Below are 14391 nucleotides of genomic sequence, written 5' to 3'. Positions count from 1 at the left end.
GAATTTTTATGACTGAATTTGAGATAATTAAAAATCAGTTTTATAATTGAAACATTGACCATTTTTACTGCTGCAGCCTCCCCCTCACTCTGTATCCCTATGCAGATAGTCCACATGAAGGTACAACAGAAAGAGAGGCCCGCATATCTGGAGTAATGCAAATATGCCCTTTGATTAAACCAGGGATTGAATGACTGGAGTTCTTTGTGATTCAGTTTGCGTTTTTCTGTAGAGTGAAATATAGTGATTTGGGTCAATTGTCTTCTAGTTGATGATTCCAATTGGCTTTCTTATCCATCTACCTGGTATCACAGGTGATTCCCAAGACAGGTGTTGGACTCTATGGAAAAAAAAAAAAAAGTAGCCTCTTCAGAGTTGATGTATTTCTCCTGGAAAATTGGAGAAATATTTTGTAAGAAGCAGTTCATGGAGGATGTATACTTCCCTAGAAATGAAACTGAAGTGATTCCCTTTAATTGCCCCTCCCTGAGCTAGTTCCTGAGGCTTATTGATCAGGGTAAGAATGCTAATATTTATAGGCCAATTATGAATGATCCATGTTTGTCTTACACATGAGATGTCTACAGATCTGTTTCTCAAGGCCTTTAAGATAAAATAAGAAAACTTTGCAACAAAAGAGAAGGTTGGCATTGCCTGTTGCCTTGGTCTAGGATCTGTGCATTTATTACCCACTTAGTACTCTGACTCCTATTGTGCGCATCTCCTGATGGTTCTTTTTTGGCCATCCCTGTGTCCAGATTCCTTAATGGGTGGCAATCTTTGTCCAGATTTCCAGTCTGATAACTCAGCCCAAATTGAGTTGGACTAGTTTGTGTACCCACTTCAGGATTAAGGTGGTCCAAAACTGCCAGTGCCCAATGACTTGGCTGCCTTTATGCTCACTCAAGAGATAAGACTCTGGGCACGGGTTCCAAGTGGCTTTGCTTGGTCCTCTTCCCTTGATCTCCCTGGTGACAAGCTGATTCTCAGGTAGGCAGGGAACTTGTTGGATCACAGAAGTCTCCAGATTTCTGCTTTGCACTCATCTGCAAAATATTTGAGTTTTCTCTTGGATCTCAAAAGTCCTGAGTAGGGAGTTTTATTTTGTATTGAGATGTGTCTTTATAAAGACAGGTGTCACTGAATACTGTGTGGCCTCATAATTAACTGAACTCACCCAGGCCTGCATGGAGTTCTGGGATCCTGGCTTCAGGCTGAACATTGCCTGCTGTTAAAAAGTGCAAGAATTAAAAATTATTATTATTTTATGCTCTTATAAAGCTGCAAAAGCATTAACATTGTGCATTTCTGGGTGATTTGAAAATTCTAAATTTGGGCCTGCACCGTGGCTTAACAGGCTAATGCTCTGCCTTGTGGCGCCGGCACACCGGGTTCTAGTCCCGGTTGGGGCACCGGATTCTGTCCTGGTTGCCCCTCTTCCAGGCCAGCTCTCTGCTATGGCCCGGGAAGGCAGTGGAGGATGGCCCAAGTCCTTGGGCCTTGCACCCGCATGGGAGACCAGAAGTACCTGGCTCCTGGCTTCAGATCAGCAAGATGCACTGGCTGCAGCGGCCATTGGAGGGTGAACCAATGGCAAAAAAAAGGAAGACCTTTCTCTCTGTCTCTCTCTCTCACTATCCACTCTGCCTGTCAAAAAAAAAAAAAAAAAGAAAATTCTAAATTTGAAATCAATTGTGTTGACTGGCTTTGCAGAGTAGGAAGAAAATAATTGGTTTATTAATTATTTATAAAGAGAGATTATGAAAGAAGCTATTCATTGGTACCAATTGTCTAAGCTTTAGTATTTATGAAACTATGATTTATTTATTTACTTGTTTGTTTATTTATGTTTGACAGGTAGATTTATAGACAGTGAGACAGAGAGAAAGGTCTTCCTTCCATTGGTTCACTCCCCTAATGGCTGCTATGGCCAGTGCTCTGCTGATCTGAAGCCCAGAGCAGAGTACTTCCTCCAGGTATCCCATGCAGGTGCAGAGACCCAAGCACTTGGGCCATCCTCCACTGCCCTCCTGGACCCAGCAGAGAGCTGGACTGGAAGAGGAACAAACAGGACTAGTACCTGGCACCCCAACTGGGACTAGAACCCAGGGTGCTGGTGCCACAGGCAGAGGATTAGCCAAGTGAGCCATGGCATCAACCTATGAATTATTTTATTTTATGAGCTATGTCCACTTTAAATTGTGAAAGAAAACATACAATGGTGGTTGTAATTCACTTTAACAGACTTTTTGAAAGATTTTATTTATTTCTTTGAGAGGCAGAGTTACAGACAGTGAGAGGTAGAGACAGAGAGAAAGGTCTTCCATCCATTGGTTCACTCCCCAAATGGCCACAACAGCTGGAGCTGCTTGATCCAAAGCCAGAAGCCAGGTGCCTCTTCCCAGTTGCCCATGGGTGCAGGGGCCCAAGCACTTGGGCCATATTTTACTTCTTTCCCAGGCCATAGCAGAGAGCTGTAGTGAAAGAGGAGTAGCTGGGACTAGGACCAGTGCCCATATGGGATGCCAGTGCCACAGGTGAAAGATTAACTTACTGCGCCATGGTGCCAGCCCCACAATTCTCTTGAAAACAGAAACATTTATTCCTGAGTCTTTTGATGAGTTAGGCCAATGAAGTCCTGACAGGGCACATATGTCTCTAGAATTAGAGGAGTGCTCATCATTCTCATACTGTGTTCTGTTGCTGTTCAGCCTGTGACAGTGAGACATATAAATAAAAAAAGATATTCAGCATGTGGTTACCCCACAAGGAGGCTTATCTTGTCTGCATCTGAATAATTTTGATAGTGAGGTGTTTTTAAGTTGCTAAATATTCTCCTAATTTGTATTTATTTAAAGACTATTAACTTAGTACCATAATTTTTGTTATAATAATTTGATTGCTGATAAGGAATTTACAAAATCATACCTTGACTAGAAGTTTTACTTTGTAACAATCACAGACTAGTAGAAGTCATAAACCATTAACCCTCATTTTTCTAAAATAAGAGGTTGTAATTAATATGAATATATAAAGAATATATTTTTTAAGATTTTATTTATTTGAGAGGTAGAATTACAGATAGAGAGAGGGAGAGACAGAGAGAAAGGTCTTCCTTCCATTGGTTCACTCCCCAGGTGGCTGCAATGGCCAGAGCTGCACAGATCTAAAGCCAGGAGCCAGCTGCTTCTTCCTGGTCTCCCATGTGGGTGCAGGGGCCCAAGCACTTAGGCCATCTTCCACTGCTTTTCCAGGCCATAGCAGAGAACTGGACTGGAAGAGGGGCAACTGGGACTAGAACTGGCACCCATAAAGGATGCCAGCACCACAGGCAGAGGATTAGCCTTTGCATCACATCACCAGCCCGAAGTACATGAAGAATTGAGAAGAGAAAATCTACCAACCTCATGGAGTTTATCTCCCTTTCAAAACATTTAATAACCTTTGGGCTGGAGAATACTAATGTAAGGTACTGTAATTAAATTCACACAAAGAAAAGATGTTTTAGGATGTTTTACTTCATTATTTAAGTTAGATACTTTAGGAAATTCTAGATTATTTTGTGGATAAATTGTAATTTCTTTTTTCTTTTTTTTTTTTGACAGGCAGAGTGGATAGTGAGAGAGAGAGACAGAGAGAAAGGTCTTCCTTTTTGCCATTGGTTCACCCTCCAATGGCCGCTGCGGCCGGCGCATCATGGTGATCCAAAGCCAGGAGCCAAGTGCTTCTCCTGGTCTCCCATGCGGGTGCAAGGCCCAAGGACTTGGGCCATCCTCCACTGCCTTCCCGGGCCATAGCAGAGAGCTAGCCTGGAAGAGGGGCAACCGGGATAGAATCCGGCACCCCAACTGGGACTAGAACTTGGTGTGCCGGCACCACAAGGCGGAGGATTAGCCTGTTAAGCCATGGCGCCAGCCAAATTGTAATTTCTTTTCACAAGTGTATTTGAGTAGAAACACAAGCTTTTATAATCAATTATTTATGTTTAAAACATATGCTTATGTATGTTTTGTATTAAAATAACAGCATTTTATGAAGTTTAGATACATCTTGTTCAATACAAGCCTATAGTTTTTTTTTAAGTTTTATTTAAAAATAATCTTTGTATTTATTTTTTAACACAGCAAATTTGAGTGACACAGTAAGTCCATAATTTACCACAAAATTCATAAACTTAACAACTGAGTATCTTAAGTCTTATAAATCTTCTGAATCCTCCATAGTTATGCACTCAATGGAATGAACTCCTCAGCAGCTGAGAAGAATCTTAACTTAAAAGCACCAACTCTTCAGGCATCTCTACAGGCCTCTATTTTTCATTCTCTAAGACATGCAGTCAGACTGCTAGTGCAGCAAATACCAATTCACCTTAAGCTTAATGGATAAGAAAAAGCATTTGGGAAACCAACATTATTAATATTAAGTCTGAAAGCATTTCTACCTCTTTACTGAATGACTTTCCTTTCTGTCAATGTTAAACTCTAATGAATAAAAACTATGTTTTGAACATAATTTTTTTCAGGTTTATCTAGCACTTTAGGACATTTGTATTTGTTTTATAAGCCTTAAGGAAAACAAAAAGATAATCTCTAATCTAGACAATTCTGGAATCTTTCATTAGATTTAGAATTTTACAGCAAAATAATATGATCTGTTTGTCCAAATAGTATGCCTTTTAAAAAATTCTCTTCATGTATGTAAATTAATAAAGCTTATTTCCAGTATATATTTTCTGTGTTTTCATTTGCTGGAGCAGGGTTCAAAGGGTGTTTTTAGGATCTTGCCAACATCTGCCCTCTGTACCCATAAATTACCAAAGCCATTAAATGGACAATAAAAACTGGTTGAGGCTACTGATGAATGCTTCAAAAGGAATCTGATACACACAGATTTTATTGTCATATTCAACTCAACTGAAGTCTTTCTTGAAATTGTACTCTTGATAGGCTGAAGACAGTAATGGAGTTAATTCTTTATGCCAAAGAGACATGGATCTGTTGTACAAAGGCTTCATTGTCTGTCAGTCATCAGTAACTTGAGGTCTTTCTGTATATTCTGAATGGCAGTGTTTGCATCTTCATATTGTAAGGCACTGCTAGCATATTTGCAGTATTTCTGAGCTCTAACAAACTCCTCAGGTTTGAGGTGGATATAGCCTTGGGAAACCATACTGAAAAGTGCAGGATCAATGGCTGGAATAGTCTATAGAGCAGGTTGGATAGTATTCCTTGTTACACCCATGCTATGAGGCACTTTTGCTGGTGTGTAGGCTAGGGCATGTGCACCCAGAGGACCCTGTATTCAACTATAGCTGTCTGATGGCATGCTGCCTGGGTCAAATGCTGAAGATGATGATGGCTGAGGTGTGTTGAATGGGCAGAGATGCTACTTCAGCATCTTCATTTTCTTCACCATCAGTATCTTCCTCAATTGCAATAGGGCCTACTTGAGGAGTCTCCTCATTGTTTAAGCAATTATGGATATATGTTACCTTCCACCTTGCATACTTCATGTGTTTCACATTTTCATCAGTGTTATGTTAAGCACGGTTATGACATCTGTTAAAAGACTTGCAGTATAGAAGAACATGATCATGTTTTTTGTGAAATCACCCAGCACAATGTTCATTGTCTGCATATATAAACATTTTCCAAGAATAATTCCCCAAATGGGCAGAACCAACTACTCCTTGGGTAATAGCTTATTATCACCCCCACTGTTTCTTTTTGTTGTTTTTGTGAAGAATCTGAGCCTGGGTCAAGGCGTAGCTATTTTAGACTAGGCCTCCATCTTGTAACTCAGGCCTGACCAGACCCTGAACCCTTTGGCAAAATCTCCCAAAAGAAGAAAAATAAACTCCCCTTGTGATAAACTCCCCTAGCAACAGCCAGTCAGCAGATAGCAGGGAAATACCTGCTATCCAGCTGTCTTTTCCAGGTGTATTTTTAGGCCATTAAGGTGATTGATAACATCCCCAAACCCTGCAGTTTGGAACATACACCCTCATGGCTTGGACCCTACACTTTAGCTAATCATTTTAAAAAGCATCAACCCCAAAGCCATGTAACCACCTTTACTAGGTCTATTCCCACTACTGGATTTACTAATCAATTTTAAGAGATGTTCTTTAAATTCTCACAGCATGAGATAATTTGCTGATGGTGCTATAATGTATAGAATGTCTCTGAAAACCCTATATAAACCCCACAAAGGAAATGGGATGGGTCCTCATCAGATGACCATTGTGATGATTGGAGGAGTGGACCCTAGATTGAGCTAGAACAATAAACCTCTTTGCTTTTGCATCATTGAAGTCTCTCATTGGGATAATTGAGTCCTATCCAAGTCCGGTCTAATAGTTGTTGTTAAGATTTATTTATTTATTATAATGGCAGAATTACAGAAAGGTAGAGAGACAGAAAGAGAGTCAGCCTCTGCCATCCACTCCCCAAATGGCCGCAATGGCCAGAGCTGTGCTGATCTGAAGCCAGGAGCCAGGAAATTCTTCCAGGTCTCCCACATGTGTGCAGGGGCCCAAGGACTTGGGCCATCTTTCTACTTCTTTCCCAGGCCAGAGCAGAGAGCTGAGTCAGAAGTGGAGCAGCTGGGACTTGAACTGGAGCACATATGGGATGCCATCACTGTAGGCCAGGGTTTTAACCTGCTGTACCACAGTGTCAACCCCCCACCTATTTATTAAGAGCTCCTAACTGACCTGTTAATTTTGATAAAAATTTATGACACCCAGGAGTTTTATTATCAATCTTCATTCTAATTTGCATGGCATATAAATGACCCCCTTGGTGAAATATGTAATGATCAAACAATGACTACCAACAAACACCCCTCAGATCATTTCTTGAGCAACTGTTCAGTAATAGGCCACCACAGGGTCCTACTTGTCATGCTCCTGAACCATCAGGTGATGCTGTATGTTCTTTTATTTTTTAAATTTTTTTTATTTTATTTTTTTATTTTGACAGGTAGAGTTATAGACAGTGAGAGACAGAGAGAAATGTCTTCTTTCCAAATGTTCTTGGTATTTTGATTGAGATCACATTGAATCTGTGAATTGCTTTTGAGGGGCTGGCACTGTGGAATAGTAGTTTGAACCTCTGTGGCATTGGCATCTCATGGATGCCAGTTTGGGTCCCAGCTGGTCCTCTGATCCAACTCTCTGCTTATGGCCTAGGAAGGCAGTGGAAGATGGCCCAAGTGCTTGGGCTCCTGTATCCACATAGGAGATGAGGAGGAAGCTCCTAGCTCATGGGTTCAGATCGGCCCAGCACCAGCCATTACAGCTATTTGGAGAATTAACCAACAGGTAGAAGGCATCAGTTTTTGTCTCTCCGTCTCTCTATAATTTCCTCTCAAATAAATAAATGATTGTAAAAGTAAAATTAAAAATAATTTCTATTGGTAGAATGGGAATTTTGATGATATTAGTTCTTCTAATTTATGAACATCAAAGATTTTTCCTTTTTTTGTGTTTTCTTTTTTTTCTTTAATGTTTTATAATTTTTCTTATAGAGATCTTTCACACCCTTGACTAAATTTATTCCAAGGTAATAAAAAATTTTATGGTTATTGAGAATGGCACTGATCTGATAAGTTATTTTTCAGCCATGGCATTTTTGTGTATATAATGGTTATTGATTTTTGTGTGTTGATTTCATATTTTACAACTTTACCAAACTTTCTTGTGAGTTTCAATAATCTCTTGGTGGAGTCTTTTGGTTTCCCGATATTTAGGATCATATCATCTGCAAACAGGTTATTAGGCTTTCTCCTTTCTAATTTGTTTTCCTTTGATTTCTTTTTCTTGCATTATTGCCATGGCTAAAACTGTCAGTAGTGTATTGAACAGCAGTAGTGATGGAGAGCAACTTTGGTTTCAGATCTTAGTGGAAATGCTTCCACGATTTCCCATTCAATATGATATTGGTTGAAGATTTGTCATATATTGCCTTGATTGTGATAAGGAATGTTCCTTCTATTCCCAACTTGCTTAAGGTTTTTATAATGAAAGGTTGCTTTTTATCAAATACTTTCTCTTCATTTATTGATCATCATGTGGTTTTTATTCTTTAGTTTGCTAGTGTCACATATCACATTTATTGATTTGCATATATTGAACTATCCCTGCATACCCTGGGTACATTCCACTTGGTCCAGGTAAATTATCTTTATGATCTGTTGTTGGATTTTATTAGCTAGTATTTTGTTGAGAATTTTGGGATCTGTGGTTATCAGATTTAATGTTCTTTAATTCTCTTTCTCTATTGTATCATTTTCTGGTTTAGAAAATAAGGTGACGCTGGCCAAATAGAAGGAGTTTGGGAATACTCTTCTCTTTCAATTGCTTTGAATAGCTTAAGAAGAATTGGAATTAGTTCTATTTTTAAAAGTCTGGTAGACTTCAGCAGTGAAGCTTTCTGGTCTTGGGCTTTTCTTTGGAGGGTTTTTGTTACTGATTCAATATCTGTCTTGGTTTTTTGTTTGTTTAGGTTTTCTATATGTCTTCATGGCTCAATTTTTGTACCTAGCATGTGTCTTGATTTCTTCCAGGTTTTCGAATTTGTTTGTCATTGAATGTGATGCCCACATTCTATATTGCAGTGCTAATCTAAGTTTTCAGTGTTTCACTTCCAAACTAGTTTCCTGCTTAATATCTCTGGGAAGCATGGGGTAGTGGCTTAAATTCTTTAGTTCCTTTCACCTAAGTGCAAGATCTACTACTTATTAGGGGATGTGAGAGCCTGGTCCAGCCACAGCTGTTGCAGACATTTAGAGAGTGAACCAACATATGGAAGACCTCTCTTCCTCTCTCTCTTCACCCACTTTCTGTGTTTCTTTGCCCTTTCTAAAATCATTTTAAAAGTTATTTACTTCTTTATTTGAAAGTCACAGTTAGAGAGAGAGAGAGAGAGAGAAAGAGAAAGACATAGAGAAATCTTCCATCATCTGTTTCATGCCTCTGGTGTCTCCAATGGCCAGTGTAGGGCCAGGTTGAAACCAGGAGCTTCTTTTGAGTCACCCATAGGGGTGGCAGGAGCCCAAGTACTTGGGCCATCTTCCACTCTATCAGGCCATTAGCATGAAGCTAAATCAGAAGTGGAACAAGTGTGATTTGAACTGGTGCCTATATGGGATGCCAGTATAACAGATGGCAGCTTTGCATACTGCAGCACACCAGCCCCCTCTCTGCCTTTCAAATAAACAAATCTTTAAAAAAGAAATGAAAATGTCCTTAAGATAGTAAAGGTCATCATGATTGAGCACTGAAGAATCTATTGAAATGATTACATTTAAAAGATTTATTTATATATTTGAAAGGCAGTGTTAGAGTGAGAAAGGGAGAGACTGATCTTCCTTCTGGTTTGTTCTCCTCCAAAATGGCTGCAATGACTGTGGCTAGACCAGGCTGATCTCATGAGATTGGAGCTTCTTCCAGATATCACATGGGTTCAGGGGCCCAAGCATTTGGGCAATCCTTTGCTGCTTTCCCAGACACATAAGTAGGGAGCTGGATAAGTTTGGAGCATCAATATCTGTGACATCCTCCTTGCAGTACAAGGATATAGAGCCCATCTGGCACAATTAATGTCCTATTTATGGGTGGGCCAAGTATAACAGCTTTCAACTCTCAAGGTTTGGACTAGATGGGTTCTGAGGAATTGTGTTATAACAGGTATAAATCCATAACTCTTGGTTTAAGCTTTTGTTAGCAGATAATGGCTGTGACTACTTTGGGTCTCGGGATTGTCATCAATGAAGGCATCCAGATTAATAGTAATGAGATCAACAGTCAGCAGAATGGTGTCCAGCTGAACTTAAATGGTTTTTCTTTTTTATTGTTAGAATAGTGACCTCCTGCAGTACCCTGGCATCTGGACATAGACAGTAGACATTGGAAGCCATCCCCTCTGCCAAAAGGAGTATGCCAAGTTTTGGGTCCATCATTTATTAAGGAGGCCTTAGTAGCCATTCTCACATTTTACTATTATATATCCATGGCCAAAGTCCTACTAGACATCAAGGTTTGTAGAATCACAGGCTCAAGGTGTGTAGGTGACTGTTTTTCCAGTATAGCATAGTTAATAGCCATCTAATTTAATTTTACTGGCACATGGCAAGGTTCCAAGAGAGGTTATTTCTTGCATCACACCCTTGAGAAGTAATGGATATCATAGATGATGCAAAGAATTTAGAAGGCGTATGAGCTCCACAAGTGAAGAATTCACTGAGAGCACTAATGATAGTGCCTACAGAATTTAATTTGACTGAATTTTAGCACTTTTCATTGGAAGGGGGGCCAGTTAAGCTGGGCTGATTTGTAGCACCCATGACAATTAATTTTTTAAATGAGGCATGCATTGCACCAAAACCCAGGAAGGACTAAAAGGTATTAGCGTTGTATGTTCTTCACAAGTCTGTCAAATAGTCTCATTCAGGGAGGAAGTCATCAATGTGATGTGTTCTTGTGCTCCTGATAAAAGGTGAGTACAGTTAAATTCTTTGCAAAAATTGTGTTTGATGGCAAAGTCAATGAGATGCTCATGTATAGCCTAGAAGTGTCTTTTCAAAGTGAAGGCAAACTAGACTAAGGAGCTGTTGGAAAAGCTTTGAGCAAAACACATTTGCCACTTTTGTAATAGTTAAGATGGGTCATTTATCTATTAAGAGGCATCAGATATATTAATATTAGATATAAAGTATGGTGGACATAATCGATGGCATATAGCATTAAGATTTTAGTAATCTACCATGAGATGCCATTTACTTTTTTCCAGATTCAACAGGTAAAATTGGGCTGCCAAGTGGTAAAGAGCTGGAATAATCATCTTTTTGTTAATTAAATCTAATGTAATAAATTTTAATGCATGAAGACATTGAGTTTTTTTTTATTATGTCATCTTAATTATTTTAGTTTGGGACCTGTGGAGTGTTATTTTCCCTAGTTAAGTTGTAGCTTAAAATTTTTATTTTAATAATTACTTGCTGTATTAGGCCATCTCTCCCACCTGTGGGATTTTTTGAGTACATCTGACTATTGGAAATTTAGGTAATACTATAATTAAAATGAGATGTACCAAATAAATTATTTTTTTCTTCTGATACATATTTTGGAACTTTTCTAAAATGGTATTGAGTACCCTGTTTAAATTTGGGATCCCCTGGGTAAGACTTATTTGAGCCACATTACTGATTACATCTATGAAACTCTGAATAACTGCATCTAGAACCTGGAAAAGTTGATGTCTTATGCTGAAGAGGCATAAGAATCAATGTTTCTTTATCTTTTAATTATATAATTTACAAATAAATTTTAGATCTCTAAAAGGATGAAATTATGTACTTTTCAGAAATTTATACCTATATATAACTGTAATTTATACATTTTACATTTTCCTCCTTTAGGTTTTTAATAAGATTTATTAGGGCTGGCACTGTGGTGTGGGTAGAGGCCCACACATTTGGGCCATCTTTTGCTGCTATTTTCCCAGGTTCAATAACAGGGGGCTGGATCAGGAGTGGAGAGATTGAGACACAAACTGGCACAAACATGGGATGCCATTCCCACCTAGTAAAACTTGGTCAGATAACACTGGTTGTTTCTATTAGTGACATTTCTATTAGTGATAAGTAGCTCAAGCTTGACCTCAAATTTAGTCCTTGTAGGATGCTGAATTAGTTTCACTCTGTGATCATCACTCTCTTTATATCTTAGGGACTATATTTTTCATTATTGATTCAGTAAAATCAAGTGTTAGAGCTCCTATTTCCAAGTGTTTGAAATTATAAATGCTGGTCATTACTCAGAAGGTTTAAGTAGGGGTTGGTGCCGTGGCTCACTTGGTTAATCCTCCGCCTGTGGCACCGGCATCCCATATGGACACCAGGTTCTTGTCCAGGGAGGGCAGTGGAGGATGGCCCAAGTGCTTGGGCCCCTACACACACATGGGAGACCAGAAAGAAGCACCTGGCTCCTGGCTTCAGATTGGCACAGTGCCGTCCATAGTGACCATTTGGGGAGTGAACCAATAGAAGTAAGACCTTTCTCTCTATCTCTCTCATTGTCTATTACTCTGCCTGTCAAATAATAATAATAATAATAAAAGATGTATTTAAAACCAGTGAGAGGAAATGAGTTGTAAAAGATCAATCAACAACAATTGAGTGTTGCCTGCTGCCTGCCCACTTTCTTCTCAGGAATCCCCACAGAATTTACAACCGTAATTCCAAAATCACCAACTCCTGCTGTCAGAAGTGTGTGGCTACCACTATAGGGAGCAATAATTTTCAGAAAGGACAAGAGAATCCACTATTTCATGATACTATTCTTGTTTGATGCCTAAAACTTCATTTTCTGTTTACATTGTATGATGCTGGGAACTAAGTAATAATTTTCTTCTGGGTCTGAGATGAAGTTATTTAAGATAGAAGTTCAAAACTGATGTCCCTCAATTTGAAGAATGAAGTCACTGAAAGGCAATTACCAGATCAGTGATGATATAGGCATTTGAATAGCACAATTCATACACTATCCATAGAAAAAATTACTAATAGCTGTGTACCAACAGTCAATGGCCCATGAGACCATCACTCAAATCCTCAAGTGTTTGACTATAATTTCATGCCAATTCTCATTTAGACAAGAGGAGTAAAAGCAGGAGCTCCATGATACCTTTATATTTGTCTCTTGCCTAATTTTTTGGCAGAAACCGCAACTTAAGTGCAGTTTTGTTTTATTTTTTTTTTTTTTGATATAGCTTTGTTAAAAATATACAGATAACTGGATTCATGGACAGATGAATTTCAGGAAGTTTTGGGTAAAGAATTACCAGATAGCACAGTTTTAAATATTCACAAAGATTTTACAAGGCATTCACCCTGTTTTCCAGCCATATTAATCCACCAAATTATTACTATTTTACTGTGAAATATGATCCACAAATTGTTTTAGTAGGTAAGATCAAGAATCATTTTAAAGGATTAAAAATGATTTATTCAGGGATATTATTTTCTTCTTTAAACACTAAAGTTAAAAAGAGTCCTTGGGTTTTTTTTGTTTTGTTTTGTTTTGTTTTTTTTTTTCCAGGTATCTGTAGAAGTATTTGAGGTTTTACAATACTCTGGCCTCAGAATCAGCCCTTAAGGCATTCAGATCTGGCTGAAGAGCCCATGAGAGTATTGTAGGCATGGAAAGCCAAGATACCATGGAGAAGAAAAAAAAAAAAGAAAGAAGAAGAAGACCTAAATGAAAGATCTCTGTGAGTGAGATCCCAGTGGAAAGAACAGGGCCATCAAAGAAGGAGGTACCTTTCTCTGAAGGGAGGAGAGAACTTCCACTTTGACTATGACCCTATCGGAATAAGACCAAAGTCAGCGAACTCCAAAGGCTTCCATAGCCCTGGCAACTCATGACTAGAGCCTAGAGAGATTACTGACACCATGAACAGGAGTGTCAAATTGTTAAGTCAGCAACAGGAGTCACTGTGTACTTACATCCCATGTGGGATCTGTCCTTAATGTGTTGTCTAATGTGCAGTGATGCTATAACTAGTACTGAAACAGTATTTTTACACTTTGTGTTTCTGTGTGGGTACAAACTGATGAGATCTTTACTAATTATATACAAAATCGATCTTCTGTATATAAAGATAATTGGAAATGAAAAAAAAAACCTGGTGTTACATTGCAAATGGCATAGAAAATTAATTATTTTTTTAAAAACATATTATGTAGGATCTCTGTCTTTAATGTGCTGTACACTGTTATTTAATGCTATAACTAGTACTCCAACAGTATTTTTTTTTTCACTTTGTGTTGCTATATGGGGGCAAACTGTTGAAATTGTTACCTAATATATACTAAACTGATCTTCTGTATATAAAGAGAATTGAAAATGAATCATGATGTGATTAGAAGGGGAGAGGGAGCAGGAAAGTGGAGGGTTGTGGGTGGGAGGGAAGTTTTGGGAGGGGGAAGCCATTGTAACCCATAAGCTGTACTTTGGAAATTTATATTCATTAAATAAAAGTTTAATAAAAAATCAAAAAAGAAGTATTTGAGGTTTTAGAACCACAATTTAATTATGAGAATTGAAAAAGTAATAAAATATTTAATGGCAATTTCCAAAAATTCTATCCACATTTTAATTTCTCCACTTATAGTGTGTTTCTTTTCTTCTTTTCTTTTTTTTGGACAGGCAGAGTTAGGCAGTGAGAGCATGAGAGAGAGAGAGAGAGAGAGAGAGAGAGAGAGAGAGAGAGAGAAAGGTCTTCCTTTTTCCATTGGTTCACACCCCAAGTGGCCACCATGGCCAGTGCGCTGCGCTGATCCAAAGCCAGGAGCCAGGTGCTTCCTCCTGGTCTCTGATGTGGGTGC

General features: G+C 38.7%; 1 protein-coding gene and 1 pseudogene across 1 annotated transcript in view; one reads left to right on the top strand and one right to left on the bottom strand.

Moving 5' to 3' along the window:
* The window catches only part of LOC133755116 (zinc finger protein 271-like), a 51637-nt gene that overhangs the window by 8903 nt on the left and 28343 nt on the right, over positions 1–14391 (top strand).
* Positions 5011–6906, bottom strand: LOC133755277 (vacuolar protein sorting-associated protein VTA1 homolog; annotated as a pseudogene).

Source organism: Lepus europaeus, unplaced genomic scaffold, assembly GCF_033115175.1.
Source record: "Lepus europaeus isolate LE1 unplaced genomic scaffold, mLepTim1.pri SCAFFOLD_3_1, whole genome shotgun sequence".
Taxonomy (NCBI): Eukaryota; Metazoa; Chordata; class Mammalia; order Lagomorpha; family Leporidae; genus Lepus; species Lepus europaeus.
This window is presented reverse-complemented; position numbering and strand designations above follow the sequence as displayed.